The following is a 16136-nucleotide window of genomic DNA, read 5'->3' as shown; positions in this document are numbered from 1 at the left end:
TCTCCCAATACCAATGAAAAACAGAAACAAAAACCCAGAACTGTAAGAAATTACTTTACACATAAAAGAATACAGTACAAGCCAAGACAGTAAATTTTATGGATAATCCAGTACTCTTTTATATTCTTTGCCATCAAGCACAGTCTTTCAAGTAAAAACCTTATACAAGTATTAAGCAACAAAGACTAAATGATAAATTTTGTGGTACAGGCATAAATATAATTGGAGCTTAGGGAAAAGAGATCAATTTGAACTGGAGTTTTCATTGAAGGTATTAAATAGGTTATGTGTGTTGAGGAGCTTAAGGCATTTAAGGTACAACATAGTATAAAGGAATAAAACAGCATTTAACTAGGCCAATCTGACAAGAACAAGAAGAGTAAGTGCATAAAAGTATGAGAGAGAGACTGTACACATACAGGAGCAATATATGCCATGAAGTTCATCTGAAAGACTACAGTAATGGGTAAGTAAAGCGATAAGCAGAACAATGTAAATCAAGTAGGGACAGATGATCTCCAATGACTGAAAAGTTTAGATCCAGTCTTAATAGATTCCTCTGAAGAAGACTGAAAATGATAAAAGTGATGTAAATAAATAAATATTTTATAAGAATGATCTGCCAGCAAAGCACAGAAATGGATTAGAGCAGGGAGAGATTAGAACCAGAGAGATTTGCATAGCTAGAGTAACTGGCTGTGAAGTGAATGGAAAAGCAAAGAATTAGCAAACTGAAGAATCTGAGATATGGTTACTAAATAAATACAGGGAAGGAGTCAAAGATTATGCTGGCCTAGAGACTAAGAAAATGGTGATTACAAGAGGCAAAATGAGAAACATGGGGAAGGAAATTAATTTGTTAGTCAAGGGGAACAAGTTTATGAGGTTAAATTATTTTTTAAGTCAACTCAGAATTTTTTCTTGAATTGATGCAAGACACATGATTATTACAATGAGCTGTTCAAATACATTTTGGAATATCTAGGCACAAGAAATCCCCAATCTCACCAGTTATGATTCTCCCATATTTATATGAAGTAATTTTTGTATTACGTATGTATTGCCCAGGAAAATTCTCTTCTAGGCTAAATAAGCAGAAAAGCAAAGACCCATACTTTGGTTCAAAAACCAACTATAAAGCAGAAGATAAGAACATAGAAGAATGATTTAGAGGTTTTAGTAGAATGAAAAAGCCAGAATCGGTGAGGATTAGAATTACTTTAAAAAGTTAATTTAGGGGCACCTGGGTGGCTCAGTCGGTTGAGCGTCTGACCTCGGCTCAGGCCATGATCTCACTGCTCGTGAGTTCCAGCCCCTCGTTGGGTTCTGTGCTGACAGCTTGGAGTCTGGGAGCTTGCTTTAGATTCTGTGTCTCCCTCTCTCTCTGCCCCTAACCCACTCACATTCTGTCTCTCTCAAAAATAAATAAACATTAAAAAAAAATTTAAAGTTAATTTAATAACAGTCTGCCTTAATAAAGGCAGAAAGTCAAAAACAAGAGAAAACTTCCCCCTCAGCGTACATTTGCAACGTTTGTTTTAGTTCTGATGCTGTTGTTTAGAAACAACAAAATGATAAATGTCCAGGAAAGAGGACTAAACTGGTTAACAGCCTTGGAAACTATGTCATACACAAAAAACGTAAAGTAGTAGAATGGTCAGCCTGGAAGAACAGAAAGCTTAAGGAGAAGGTCAGCAGTAACCTTCAAATGGAATGGGCTATTCTGAAGGGAGGTAGAAAGACGTCCAAAGACTTTCTTGTGGGCTTTTTTTTTTTTTAATTCAAAGATTTACTGAGTGCCATAGGTATACTCTAGTCAGTGTCTAAGTATAGCACTGAACAAGACAGACAAATTCCTGCCTTTACATTCAAGTAGGAGAGAAACAATAAACAAACTAAAATATCTAGTATGCTGAGATGCTGAGGAAAATAAAATAATACAATTATAAAATAAATATACACTTAGTGTGGTTAATAAGTGAGAGAGTGGAGAAGCTGTTATTTCATACAAAGTATTTAGGGAAAACTTTTCTGATAATGTGACATTTTAACTGGCAATCTGAAAGAAGCAAGAAAGAAAATTATGTGAATACCCAGAGGACCTGCATTCTAGGCAGAAAAGAACAGCAAATATGAAAGTCTAAAGGCAGGGGGAGGGGGACAGGTCTGATATGTTCAAGGAAAAACAAGGAGACAAGTGTAGTTAGAACAGAATGAAAAAGGGGGAAAGTAGCAGATGAGGACAGAGAGGTAATAAGATCATGCAACACCTTAAAGGCTGAGGTAAACACATTGGCTTCTTCTCTGAGTGACATGGGCCAGTAGCAGGTTTTAAGCAGAGGTGGTGGCCAAGGAAAAAGCAAGGAGACTAGTCATCTAGGGAGGGACAGTGGCCTATATCAGAATAGTAGCAATGGTGATGAAAAGTGATCAAATTCCAGCTATTTTCAAAATACAGCCATCAGAATTTTAGACAGACTGAATGCGAGGATGTGTTAGAGAGTAAGACTGTAGGATAATTCTAAAGTATTCTGACCTGAGCAACCACAACAGTGGAATTGACAGAAGATTACTTTAAAAATATTCAGATAGTCATAGGTTACTCTACTTGATATTCATTCAGAATCACTTCATCAATTCATTATCACTTGACAACTTGTTACAAAAGCAGGATACCTCAGGCACCACTCCAGACCTAGTGAATAAGCATCTGCATTTTATCAAGATTTACACCTGATTCATTATCTATGTTAAAGCCTGAGAAACATTGTTCTAGACAAAGTCCCAACTTAACTGATTTTACAGGCATACTGAACTCCTGGTATGATCTATATTTGAGTATAATCTTTATTTGAGGAAATTCATACCATACCATCTCCCCTGGCATCCTAAATATCTAAGAATAAAAAATATTTAAGTTGAGAGTTAATTAAATGTGATAAAATGTTAATTTGAAAATTAAAAGAATATTTTAAAGTTCTAGTCAGTTCTCAAAAGATGCAATATACCATTCCTTTATGTAGCTAAATAATTTATGTCCTATTGGATAGTCTAATCTATGCTGTTTTCACATTTCCATCCTTAATAATATTAAGCTTGTATTTTTATATTAACATATAAATTATAATTAAAATTTTACAGTAAATACTGTCTTCTCTATTTTAACTCATGCAAAGAAGTACATAAGCAACAGTTTATCAGTTACAGACTGCCCTTCCTCAAGTCAGAAATCTGCTTTAAAAACTGTGTTCCAAATTCTTACAAGTTATGTGCTTCTTCTTGAATACATTATGAAATAACTACTGTCATAACTTAAAATAATTATGCCACATTACCAGTTTATTCATTCAAAATGATAAGGGTTTTAGAATTTCACTAGATAAAAGTCAACAAGTTTTAGTTCAACAACTTATAAACTTTTAACTTGTTCATTTTTATTTGTTCTATCTGCCTAGATTCCAGTTTTTAATCTAAGAATCCATGGTTTTTAATACCTATTTTGCTTTAAATTTCCAGTAAAGCGAGCATAGGAATACAATACAGACTCATGGTCCTAAGCCAGTAAAATCTGTGGTCAGTAAAAAAAACCTAAGAGATAAGCTGTAGGTCGGCAAGACTATCCCTCCTTGTGGTTACCCAAAAAGTTAGATATAACTCAATTTCATGATATTAACTATTTATGACTCTTAATCATGTCACATTCTACCTAGACTACTTATGAGTTTGGCTAAGTCTGGTAAATTAATTATCTATAAATTAAACCAAATTTTCTTTTAATTTTGGTTTACCTCAAATAAATTTCAAAGAATGGTTGTTCATTCTTGGCTTTAGGTTAATTCTGTTTACTTTTCAGAGGACTTTAATTTACAAATTTCAATCTTTAATGTCTCTTCCAGGTTCCACCTTTCCAAGATCCGTAACATAATCTTTTTAAAAAAATTTTTTTAATGTTTATTTATTTTTGAAGGAGAGAGAGACAGAATGTGAGTGGAGGAGGGGCATAGAGACAGGGAGACAGAATCTGAAGCAGGCTCCAGGCTCTGAGCTGTCAGTGCACAGCTCAACCAGGCTCAAACCCACGAGAGCCGTGAGATCATGACCTGAGCCGAAGTCGGACACCCAACTTACTGAGCCACCCCGGTGTCCCCCTACCATAATGATCTTAATTATATCTTCCAGGTTACCCTTTTTATTTCATTATATATTGCTTCTGTATGTATTTGAAATACTACTCCAAATATGTTCATAAAAAGTTTAGGAAGAATGACTTAATTTAAAAAATTTATCATAAAAGCCATCAACTTTTAGACATGGAATAAAAAAAAAAAGCACTGATAGAAATAAGTTTTCAGGAACTCAAAACTCATTCTCCCACACAAACCTTGGAATACATGGAAGTGAGAATCCCAGGCCAGCCATTACAGTGCATTCAAGTTAACAGCAGTGCAGAAGAGAGTTCAGTTCTCTAGAACAGGACTGCCCAATGGGGAATTGTTCAATCAAGCACTTGAAATGAGTCTAGTACAGCTGAGGAATTAAATTTTTCATTTTATTTAGGTTTTAATTAATTTAAATTTAAGTAATCCAATGTGGTTACTGGCTACTGTGCTGTACAGCACAGCCCTAGGATATAACTACCATCCTCTATAATAGAAAATGGTTTCAAGTTACAGGTGAGATGCTAACAGTGTATTTTCTATCGTAGTAGTCACTGAAGCACCTCAGTTTCAAGGAATCAGGTAAGGGACCAGAGGTTCCTGGTAATAGAAACCAAACATTTTAGCCGTGGCTAGCTCCATTTAAAATTCCTATCCTTCCCTTCTCCTCCTCCTCTTTCTCTTCCAAAACCTGTTTCCTTCCATCTACTACAAAACAGAATTTCTTCCCTCTCCAGTTCAACTTCAAACCTCGCTCTTCTTGCTTCCTCCCTACTGTCCTTCAAGCAAGTCCATGGTATCTAAAGATATCAACATCCTAGTTAAGACTTAGACCTAGATTCAAACCCCAGCTCCACTGCCATGCAATAAATGGCTATTATTATTATCATCATTATTATTAGTGCTACTAAGAACAGAAAAATAGGGAAGAGTAATAAAAATGTCAATTGCCCATTTCTTTGTTTTCCCTACAAAGGCAAACACAAGACTGAAAAAATACAAAATAACATTTCTGAGTAACAACTAAATTGATCCAGTCTACTAATATTCTGTCAAAAGAGTACAATCAGGGGCAGGGGGTGGCTCAGTCAGTTGTGCATCCAACTCTAGATTTCTGCTCAGGTCATGATCCCAGGGTCATGGGATCAAAACCCACATCGGGAGATTCTCTCTCTCCCTTGCCCCTTTCGCATTTGCACGCTCTCTAAAAATTAAAAAAAAGTAAAAAAAAAAAAAAAAAAGGCGGGGTGCCTAGGTGGCTCAGTTGGTTAAGCATCCGATTTTGGCTCAGGTCATGATCTTGCAGTTCCTGAGTTCAAGCCCCAGGTCAGACTCTGTGCTGAGAGCTCAAAGCATGCAGCCTGCTTCAGATTCTATCTCCCTCTCTCTCTGCCCCTCCCCCACTCACGCTCTCTCTCAAAAATAAATAAACGTTAAAAAAAGTTTTATTAAAAAAAAGTGCAATCAGATCCTTTGGGTACAAATAAAGAAGGCATATGAAAGGCTATGAGGCAGTTTAACTCTATTTCCCACCCCACTTCCAAACCCAATCCTGCCATTATGAAGGGCACAGATATGATAAATGGGAGCCAGGTCTGAATGAAAGGGATATTGGGAAAAAGTAAGAGCTGCCCTGTGTTGGGTATACTTATGCCAAGGACATCTTCATGAAGATGCTAAATATAAATACTGCGCTGATTCACATGGCTAAGGTATTCAGAGAATCCAGTGACTCCCAGAACCTCTCTCAGATACTCTATTTTTCTTTCTCCTTTATTTCCAATCTTCTATCCAAGATAAACTAGTCCCCAAATTCGATCCTCTGTCCAAAAAATTCAATTAAAAAAGAGCGGGTATTTAGTAAGGTACTCTGAGTGGTATATTACAGTGATTAATGACTTGGGCACTGGTGTCAGGCAAACTTGTGCTCATGACATTGTCTAGCAGTAATAAGCATTTAAATGTGAACCATTACTATTAAATGCAGGATCTTCCATCCCATTTCCAGTCTTAAATAAAGGCATTAAGAGCCTTCCAATCATCTACTCAAAAATTTGACCTTCCCTTTGATAATGTTATTTTCAGCTGAAGAAACCATAGGAAGGCTATTTTTTATTGATGTCTAGGGAGGGACAGTATCCATTATGGTAGACCAGTGGTCAAAAAACTGGTTGAGTATTTCTGTAAATAAAGTTTTGTTAAAGCACAGCCATGCTCATTCCTTTATATATTGACCAAGGCTGCTTTTGCACTACAATGGCAGAGATGAATAGTTACGACAGAAACCATATACTCTGCAAAGCCTAAGGTAACTACATTTTGGCCCTTCCCATAGAAAGTTTACAGATGTGGCTCAGTCCCTCATTGCAGAGAACTCTTCAAGCTTTCTTAAGCATAGGCAACTATCTATCTACATTCATACTCAACCCATACTCTAGCACAACAGTTACTTATTACACATCTGAGTCAATGGTTCTGCAATGTTGTCCTTGAGTTCCTTTTAAAACTCCCCTGAAGGCTCTGTGATTTTGTTGATTTATCTACATTAATTTTATCATTCTGGCTTAAACTATCACAGATATTTGCTCTAGTGCCTCCAACTAATTCACTTCAGAGTAGGGTTAAGGCAATGAACTCCTTCAGCTTAATAATTATTTCCTTTCCAGTCTCTCTGCTACATAATCAACTCAGTCCTACACTGTCACTGCTGATTTTTAAGTCCCTTACAAAATGCTCCCAAAGTTTTGTTTTTTCTACCCGATTTCTACTGTATAATTTTATTAGACTTTGTAAGTACACTTCTTTGCTTCTAATGGGCTATTCTGACAAGTTTTTGTTTAAAATATCCCTAACCTACATGTTGGTTGCTGGAGGTTTAACACTAGTACTGTTCAGTATAGAGACAGGAATGTCCCTTCAAGTACAGGTTTTACAAAGAAACCTGTCTAGGTTCAAATTTCAACTAGTCTGCCACTTACTAGCTGAGTGACCTTAACATCTTTAAGCCTGTTTCCTCATCTATCAAATGGAGATAACAGTAGTAACCAGTCATTATGAGGACTAAATTACATAATCACATAATCCTTTTAAAGTGCCAAGCAGCAAGACTAGCAAAAAAGAACTCAACAAATAGCACAGAGGCACAAACACAAGAACATGAACACCACCCTACCCCAAAAATCTTAGGTATACCATACGATATAAGATTGGTAAACCTATATGCTCTAAGAACAGATTTTCATTGTTAAAAAAACTTCTGTATTTCAAATATCCACATATAGAACGAATGTGAAGAGTAAAAAGTTCACAAAATTTAAATCGTCAAATTGCTTTTCAAACAGATCTTATACAAGGATAAATACGTTCTGTATTCTATACTGACAGTATTTATCAAAATTCCTATTTATCTAGAAGTAAAAAGGTTGAAGCAAGACAAAGTTTAGGACTCCAAAAAAATAATCCTAGGATTTTTGTATCATATTTCCTATTTTATATAATTAGAGGAGATAAAACACTACTAAGCAGTTTTAATATGGCAACTCCAGCAAACCATGTATATAAAAATACAAATATATTTTTATATATATACAAATATTCACAAGCTCTCTTACCTTTACAATTCTTCAGGTCAAGCAGTTATGCAATCAGTTTTCCATCAAATGATTCTGCGGAGGGAATTATGAAAATCAGTCCTATTTTACTTCACTTTCACCCAGCTGTTCCCATATTTATCTTGGGTTTAGAATAAAAGAGAACAACAAAATATAAAGAATGATTTATTCCAGAAGGCCCTGAATGTGATAATTTATTTAGAATGCATGACACAGTTAAGCCTATGCCTTCACATATGAAGATACAAACAGGTAATGGAGGCAAAAATAATAATAACATTTTGTTTAGTGAGAGAAGCACAAGAAGTCACATTTCAGCATACAGGAAAAAATCAATTGAAAACAATGTAATGGAGAATTAGAAAAAATCTACCCCAACTAATAGACTGGTCATATCACCTATGAAGACAATTTAGAAAAACATACAGAAATTTAACAACTACTAGAATTTAAATTACTTCCTCAACTCCAGATCTTAAGTACACTTAACCAGTAATCACTTTTTTCCCCTCTTTTTTCAAATAGGCCTACACCAGACTCCCCACTTTCCTACAGCTTGTCTTTAACTTATTTTTTCATTCAATAAATATTTAGTCAGTGCCCCTATTTTCTAGGTACCATTAGGTCTTCCATACTGACACACCTGACAAAAACAAAAACAGAAACCAACAGTTACAATGCAGTACCCAGGTGCTGTAATGGGGGTAAGCACAAGATTTAACAGGAGCACATAATGAACACCAAATCCTTGCAACATATGTGCATTTGTAAAAAAGGCTTCCCAACTGAGACCAAAAGATTTAAAAGTATATTTTTCTAACCCCCTGACCATTCTGTACCACTGTGGCATTTCCATCCTTAAAGGACTCAGAACTGGAATTACCAATTTTAACATGACAGAATTTTAATTTTCAAAACAAAGAAAGGATACACAGGTAAGTTGAAGTTCTCACGATGTTAGACTTCCTATACGGAAATGACCATCAGGCAAACATAAAAGACACCACTGTGCCTGAACGCACACCATGAAGGCTTATCCTCCAAAAAAGTTTTTCAGATTAATGGTTGGGACATACATACTGATAGAAGTATCTTTTTCTTCAAATTTTATAAAATAATACATTTCAATGCAATTATCCGAGTATATGAATTATCTAACTGAACATCATAAATTTAAAAAAATAACAGGTCTTTAATAAACAAAATGTTCATTCTTTTAACACACCAATTTCTCTTTATTCGTGCTCACAACAGTTATGTATTTTTTCAACATCACGTTTTTTTCAGTTAAAAATAAAATTTTTGACCAGAAAGTACAATAAAGAACCAACAAATTATGATATCTAAATTTACAAAAACAGCAACAAAATTTTCATTTCTACCTATAGCTTCAATTTCACCCGAACTTTATAACTATCAACAGTAAAACTGAAATGGATATGAAATGCAATACTTTGAATTAATTTTAGTTTTAGTGGGTTCATTTACACGCTGTTATGGTCTGAATGTTTGCATCCCCTAAAATTCATATTCATATTCATATGCTGAAATCTTAACTCCTAAAGGTGATGATGTTAGTAAGTGGAGCCTTTCAAAAGTGCTTAAGTCATAAAAAGTAGAACCCTCATGAATGAGATTAGGGCCTGTATTATAAATGAGGCTAAGAGAGATCCGAAGCCCAGTCTACCACACGAGGATGCAAGGGTTAAGTCTGTGACATGGAAGAGGCCCTCACCCAACCCTCCTGCCACCAGAACTATGAGAAATAAATTTCTATTGCTTATAAGCTACCCAGTTTGTGGTATTTTATTATAGCGGCCTGAACAGATAAGCCACGAGCTCTGCTTTAAGTTACTACTGCACATTGGTCCCTAGAAATACTTTCTGGGTCAGTTTTTGAGAAGATTATTAGTGACTTGGTTGCCTGTCAGCAGCTGATCAACAACAGGAATTTCTAGGAACCTCATATTCAATTCCTTGGTTCTAGGCCTCTATCCAGAAAAAAAGCTTGTTTTCCAAGCACTATTCACTGATGAACAAATAATCTCGTATCTTGTTGCTTAGCAAGTAAACTGAAAATAAAAAAGATGAAGTCATCTACACTTACCAGTCTTATAACAAAATCAGCTTCACATAGCAATCTAGGAAGTGAAGATATGCTTCAGAATGTCTCTAAAATTCTTGTGCAGTGTCTGCAACATGTGAGAACCAAAAGAGTCAACTAATACGAGGTATGCCACCTCATACTAAGCTTTACAGTGACCTATAACTTAATTATTGAAACAAAGCATTTTTAAAAGGTTAAAATGAATAAAGAATAAAACATCTCCAAAGTGAAAGGCAAGCCAGAAATCCTCAGGCAGAAAATATAGATTAAACTGAAAACAGGAAAACAGTTTTTCAAATGTTAAATAATTATGGAAAATTAAGAGTTCATGAACGCTATGCTCTAAAAGAGAAATTAAATTTCCTATTTCCTTTTACATTTAATGTAACATCATCTCCTTAACAGAGGTTACACTGTTACACACAAGATCACACATATACTAAAAAAAAAAAAAAATGTAACTGACAAACCATATTTAACCGAAATAAGGAGATTCAAGTAGCCATTACATTCCAAAATTGGTAAGTAAACTGAGAAGTTCTGATTCTGAGTAAAATGGAGTAAGCACATTCCACCTTGTTAATCTCACTGACTGAAACTATAAAACCCAGACAGAATAAATGGAGCAGCTAATTGAAATTTAGAAAGTAAATAATAGCAGGTAGACTGGGGAAGAGCCCAGAATCTGATATATTACCAAACTGGTAGTGGGCTTTTAATTTTTCCCATCCAGTTTTGCCCCAGCCTGGGCTTAACGGAGCCTAAAACCCAGAAAGTGGCTGTTGGTAACAATGGAGAAAGCAAAAGCTCTAGGAAAAAGCCCTCTATTTCTATCCAAAGAGTAGAAAAGGAGTCCCCTAACTGCTTAGAAAGAGTAAGGGAAATCTCTTCTTTCTTCTGTTCTTCACTCCCCACAACCCAATTCCCAAGCAATCTTACGGTGACAGCTGCAACAGTGGCAACAGCAGAGCCAGCAGGAGCCTAAAACTCTTAAGGAAAGGGACCATCTTCACTGACTGAAGAAACTGGAATAATTTCAATTTTTCTCCTGTCTTCTGGCACTTGGTTCCAGATACAACTGTAGAAAATATGCACCACAGTGGAACAAATGAAATGAAGATTGGGGTTTCTAGCCAGAGGATACAAAAGGGATGGGGGGGGGAGGTCCCAGGGACCTAGAAAATACCATGGACATAACAGAGAGGAAAGCACTTAGCAACTTATAAGTTGTTTATGAACTCCTAGGTCACCCCTAAGCTGCAAACCTATAGATTTAACCCTAAGTAGCATACTGGAGGCTCTGAAGACTAAAATATAGGATAAACCCCCATGCAGGTCAGATTGGCTACTGGGTAGTACACATATGGGAAAAATCCAAACAGTACTGCAAAGCTTTTGAAAACAGAACAGATTAAAACTGCAACCTAAAGAAAGCTGGCTGGAGCTTGTGGCCTAAAATCCAACTGAATCAACTACCTGTCCAAGCAAAAATCTCAACATTCTCCATATCATTTAAATAAGACACTAAGATTCATATCATAATGTTCAAAATCTCCAAAACACAAACCAAAATTACTTGGCAGAGAGAACAGAAAAATCTCAAAACTCCTGTGGGAAAAAAGAATCAACAGAAACAACACTAAGATAACACAGATATTAGAGCACTGGATGAATTATCTGACAAAGACTTGAAAGCAGGTATAAAAATGCTCTAGAGCAAATATTCTTGAAACAAATTGAAAACTGGAAAGTCACAGCAAAAAAAAAAAAAAAGAAGAATACGTAAAGAACCATCAAATGGAAATTTTAGAACTGAAAAATGCAATAACTAAAATAGAAAATATACTGGACTCAATAGTAGAAAGTCAGTGAACTTGAAGACAGATCAAAAGAAGGTACCCAATGTGAACAACAGAAAAAATACTGAAAAAACTATCAGTGCTTCAGGGACCTGTGGGAGAACACTAAAACCCTAACATTCACATCAAGAGTCCGAGCAGAGGAAAATGAGTGCAGCACAAAAAAAGGAAGACGAAGAGAAATAATGGCCAGAAACTCCCAAATTTGGTGAAGATATATAAACCTCTAAATTCAAGAGTCTCACAAACTCCAAACAGGATAATGATCATGCCTAGACATATCACAGTCAAACTGCTAAAAGTTACAAATAAAAAAAAATCTTGCAAGCAGACTGAAAAAACAAGGAATTAATTATGAGGGGAAGGTGGGTTAATGATTTGAATAACTAGTGACATCTCATCATAAACTACATTTATCCAGGGCCAGTTGGCTGACTCAGTTGGAAGAGTATGTGACTCTTCATCTCGAGGTTTTAAGTTGGAGCCCAACATCAAGTGTAGAGATTACTTAAAAATAAAATCTTAGGGGCGCCTGGGTGGCGCAGTCGGTTAAGCGTCCGACTTCAACCAGGTCACGATCTCACGGTCCGTGAGTTTGAGCCCCGCGTCGGGCTCTGGGCTGATGGCTCAGAGCCTGGAGCCTGTTTCCGATTCTGTGTCTCCCTCTCTCTCTGCCCCTCCCCCGTTCATGCTCTGTCTCTTTCTGTCCCAAAGATAAATAAACGTTGAAAAAAAAAAATAAAATCTTAAAAAAAAGAAAAAGAAAAGAAACTACATAGACCAGAGAAAGTGGAACAATATTCTTGAAGTGCTTAAAATAGAAAAGAACTGTAAACCTAGAATCCTCAATCTAGTGAAATCATCCTTAAATACAACATGAGAAATGAAAAAAGAGCAACAGAAGTGATAAATATCTGGATAAATATAACTAACTATCCTCCTCTAGAATTCTTTAAAATGTTTGGCAATTAAAAGCAAACATCACAACACTTTCTAACAGAATTTCCAATGCATGTAAATGTAGCACAAGACAATTACAACATACAGAGAAAAGAGTAAAGGACCTACAGGGTGATAAGATTTCTGTATTTCACCTGAAATGATAAAATACTGATTCTAAGGAAACTGTGAACAATAAATGGACATATTACAATCCTTAGAGTAATCATTAAAAAAGTGATATATAGGCAAAAACACAATTAAGATGGAATACTAAAAAATGTTCAAATAATCCAAAGAAAGAGGTTACAGAAGAAAAGAGGGAACCAAAAAAATAAAATGGTAGAATTAAATCCAAATATATCAATAGTTAAAATACATGAGATGTAGCGAAAGCATGACTGCATCAAAGGTCAGAAAAGGTCTCAAATCAATGACCTAAATTTCTATGTTAAAAAACTAAACTAAAATTAAATAAAATGTATACAAAGCAGGCAGAAGGAAGGAAATAGAGTAGAAATCAATGAAATTGAAAACAGAAAAACAGAAAAATCAATGAAACCCAAACCCCATTCTTTAGGGGAAAAAAATCAATGAAATTTAAACCTCTGGCGAAACTAAGCAGAATACCACTGAATAGCCCTAGTACTGTTTAAAGAAATTAAATCTAGTCCTCCCAAAACAGGAAATCCCTAGGCCCACATAAGTTACCTGGTGAATTTTACTAAACATTTAAAGAAGCAATACCAGTTCAACACAATCTCCTCCGGAAAATGGAAGATAAATACTTCCCAACTACCCTGATACCAAAACCAAAGATAGTATAAGAAAGAACTGATAAACTAGATATAATCTAAATAAACGAACTATGGTGCATTCAGCCATACAATGGAATACTACTCAACCAAAATAAAAACAAAAACAGAAACAGAAAAAAGGAATGGACCAGAGCTTCACTCAACAACTTGAATGAATCTTAAAGACAATATACTGAAAGAAACCAGTCCCAAAAGGTCACATACTACACAGTTGCATTATTATATGATATTCGCAAAAGGTAAAAACTGTAATGATAAAGAATTGTTATCAGTGGTCACCTGATAACAATTTGAGAAAGGTTTGAGAAAGGTTTAACTACAAAGATAGCATGAGGGAGCTTTTTGGAGGTAATGGAACCATTCTAAATCCTGACTCTGATGGTAGTAATACAAATACATGTATTAAAAGTCACAGAACTACACACCCAAAAAAGGTCACTTTTAACATATGTTAGTAAAATTTAAAATGTTTTAAAAGTAAAGACTAACATGAAAAAACAATTTTGGGCTAGAACATAAATTGTTAACATTTTTAACAAAGGTATGGCTTCAGTGACACCTTCATAGTCTGTCTTTCCAATGGTTCTATACTATCACCAACACAGAAGCCACCCACAGTTATATCACCACTGATAAGCTTGACAGGAGGTATTTGAATTTTCTATTTCTGGTTCCTACATTTCTGTAACACTAAAAGATCGTGTATTCTATAGCCCATGGAGACAGAGAGATTAAAAGCAACAGGCACAATTTTACAACCCCACTAAATTCTTTTTTTTCCAGTATTTTTTTTAATGTTTATTTTTGAGAGAGAGAGAGCAAGCAGGGGAGGGGTAGAGAGAGAGGGACAAAGGATCTGAAGCAGGCTCTGTGTGACAGCAGAGCCCAATGCAAGGCTTGAACTCATGAACCACAAGATCATGACCTGAGCCGAAGTCAGAGGCTTAACCAATGGAGCCACCCTGGCGCCCCACAACCCCACTAAATTCTAGGGCAGTGTAGAAATAGATCAGTTCCAATACCCTACTAATGGTATGGAGCTGACCAGTTTTTCATTGTTTGGGGTAAGAAAGGCACTACAGTTCACTCCCCAATTGGGTTACACTCTTATGTGACAGGTGTCCACTCTATGAGAATACATCTATGATGCAATACTTTATTTCTTTTGAGAGACAGAGCATGCACACATGTGGGAGGTAGGGGCAGAGGGACAGGGAGAGAGAGCATCTTAAGCAGGCTCCAAACACAGCACAGAGCCTGACACGGGGCTCACTCTCACAACCATTAAATCATGCCCTGAGCTGAAATCAAGAGTCAGACACTTTGAGTGAGCCACCCAGGCACCCCACAATACTTTATTTTAAAAAGAAAAACAAGGGGCACCTGGGTGGCTCAGTCGGTTAAGCGTCCGACTTTGGCTCAGGTCATGATCTCACAGTTTGTGGGTCCGAGCCCCACGTCGGGCTCTGTGCTGACAGCTCAGAGCCTGGAGCCTGCTTCAGATTCTGTGTCTCTCCATCTCTTGGCCCCTCACCTGCTCATGCTCTACGTCTGTCTCTCAATAATAAATGTTAAAAAAAATTAAAAAAAACAAAAAACAAAAACAAAAAACAAGTGCTTTCTATGTGCATGGATACATTACCATAAAGAGTTTGATAAATCATATGAAAGGCTTCCACTATTTCTTCAAATGAGAAACATTATAGGGCAGTATCCTCTTATGTCGTCCAATAATTTCAATATATATTCATGCAATTCTGTCATGGTTCTTAAGATCAAGTCCCACATTGGGCTCTGTGCTGAGAGTGTGGAGCCTGCTTGGGATTCTCTCTTCCTCTCCCATGCCCCTCCCCTGCTTGTGCATGCACATGCTCTCTCTCAAAATAAATAAATAAACTTTAAAAAAAACCTACTCAATATTTATGCAATTTTTCTTTAATAACTCCACCGCTGCTTAAGGTATGGTGGAGGGAACAGAAAGGGGAGCTGACTGCAATCTTCACTTGTCTTCAAGATTCTCCTCTCCATTTCTGCATCCCCATCTACTAAAACACAATAATATAACTAATTCAAGTGATAGAGGCAAACTTAAAGCTCTTACATTTTTGGTTTCTTTTTATCAGTAATTCCTCAATGCTTATTATAGGTCCCTTGAGAAGAGTAACAAGTGTGGAAAAGCAGAGTTTACATTCAGAAGATTAAGTATTATGCCTATTAAAGACAAAAAAAAGAAGAGATTCATTTCACAATCAAACTTCCCAAGAGAACTATCCCAGGAGGAGCCCTTGGGATCAACACCATACCCTCTCACAAGCAGAACAGCCAAGAGAAGAAAGGCATCCTGGATGGAAGTACAGGAAGCAGAGGAAGAACTGGTATCTTTTTATCTTTTTTTCTAATCCAAAATAGAAACACTGTCAATTATATTTTTAACTTAATCCTTGTCCTATGTTAGAAAGACTCCCGACCCGAAACAGCAATCTTGGTCAACCCACATCCCAAAAACATATATATAGCACAGGAAACACCTGCAAATAAAGAAACAAATCCTAAGAATTAAAGAAGAGGAATTAATGACAATAAGTGACTGCATACGAATGCTTGTTGCAGAAGAATGGAAATGGGATTTCATCTATGACAACAGG

At 36.1% G+C, this 16136-nt stretch overlaps 1 protein-coding gene across 3 annotated transcripts in view; it reads right to left on the bottom strand.

Moving 5' to 3' along the window:
• Positions 1-16136, bottom strand: part of SCAF11 (SR-related CTD associated factor 11) — a 70889-nt gene that overhangs the window by 43518 nt on the left and 11235 nt on the right. For all 3 annotated transcript variants that reach the window (XM_025930483.2, XM_086713591.1, XM_086713592.1), the window contains exon 2: positions 7769-7822. The gene's annotated coding sequence lies outside the window, so the exon portion shown is untranslated. The remainder of the gene's footprint in view (positions 1-7768; positions 7823-16136) is intronic.

This window comes from Puma concolor, chromosome B4 (assembly GCF_028749965.1).
Source record: "Puma concolor isolate L17-30 chromosome B4, mPumCon1.1.hap2, whole genome shotgun sequence".
NCBI classification, from domain to species: domain Eukaryota; kingdom Metazoa; phylum Chordata; class Mammalia; order Carnivora; family Felidae; genus Puma; species Puma concolor.
This window is presented reverse-complemented; position numbering and strand designations above follow the sequence as displayed.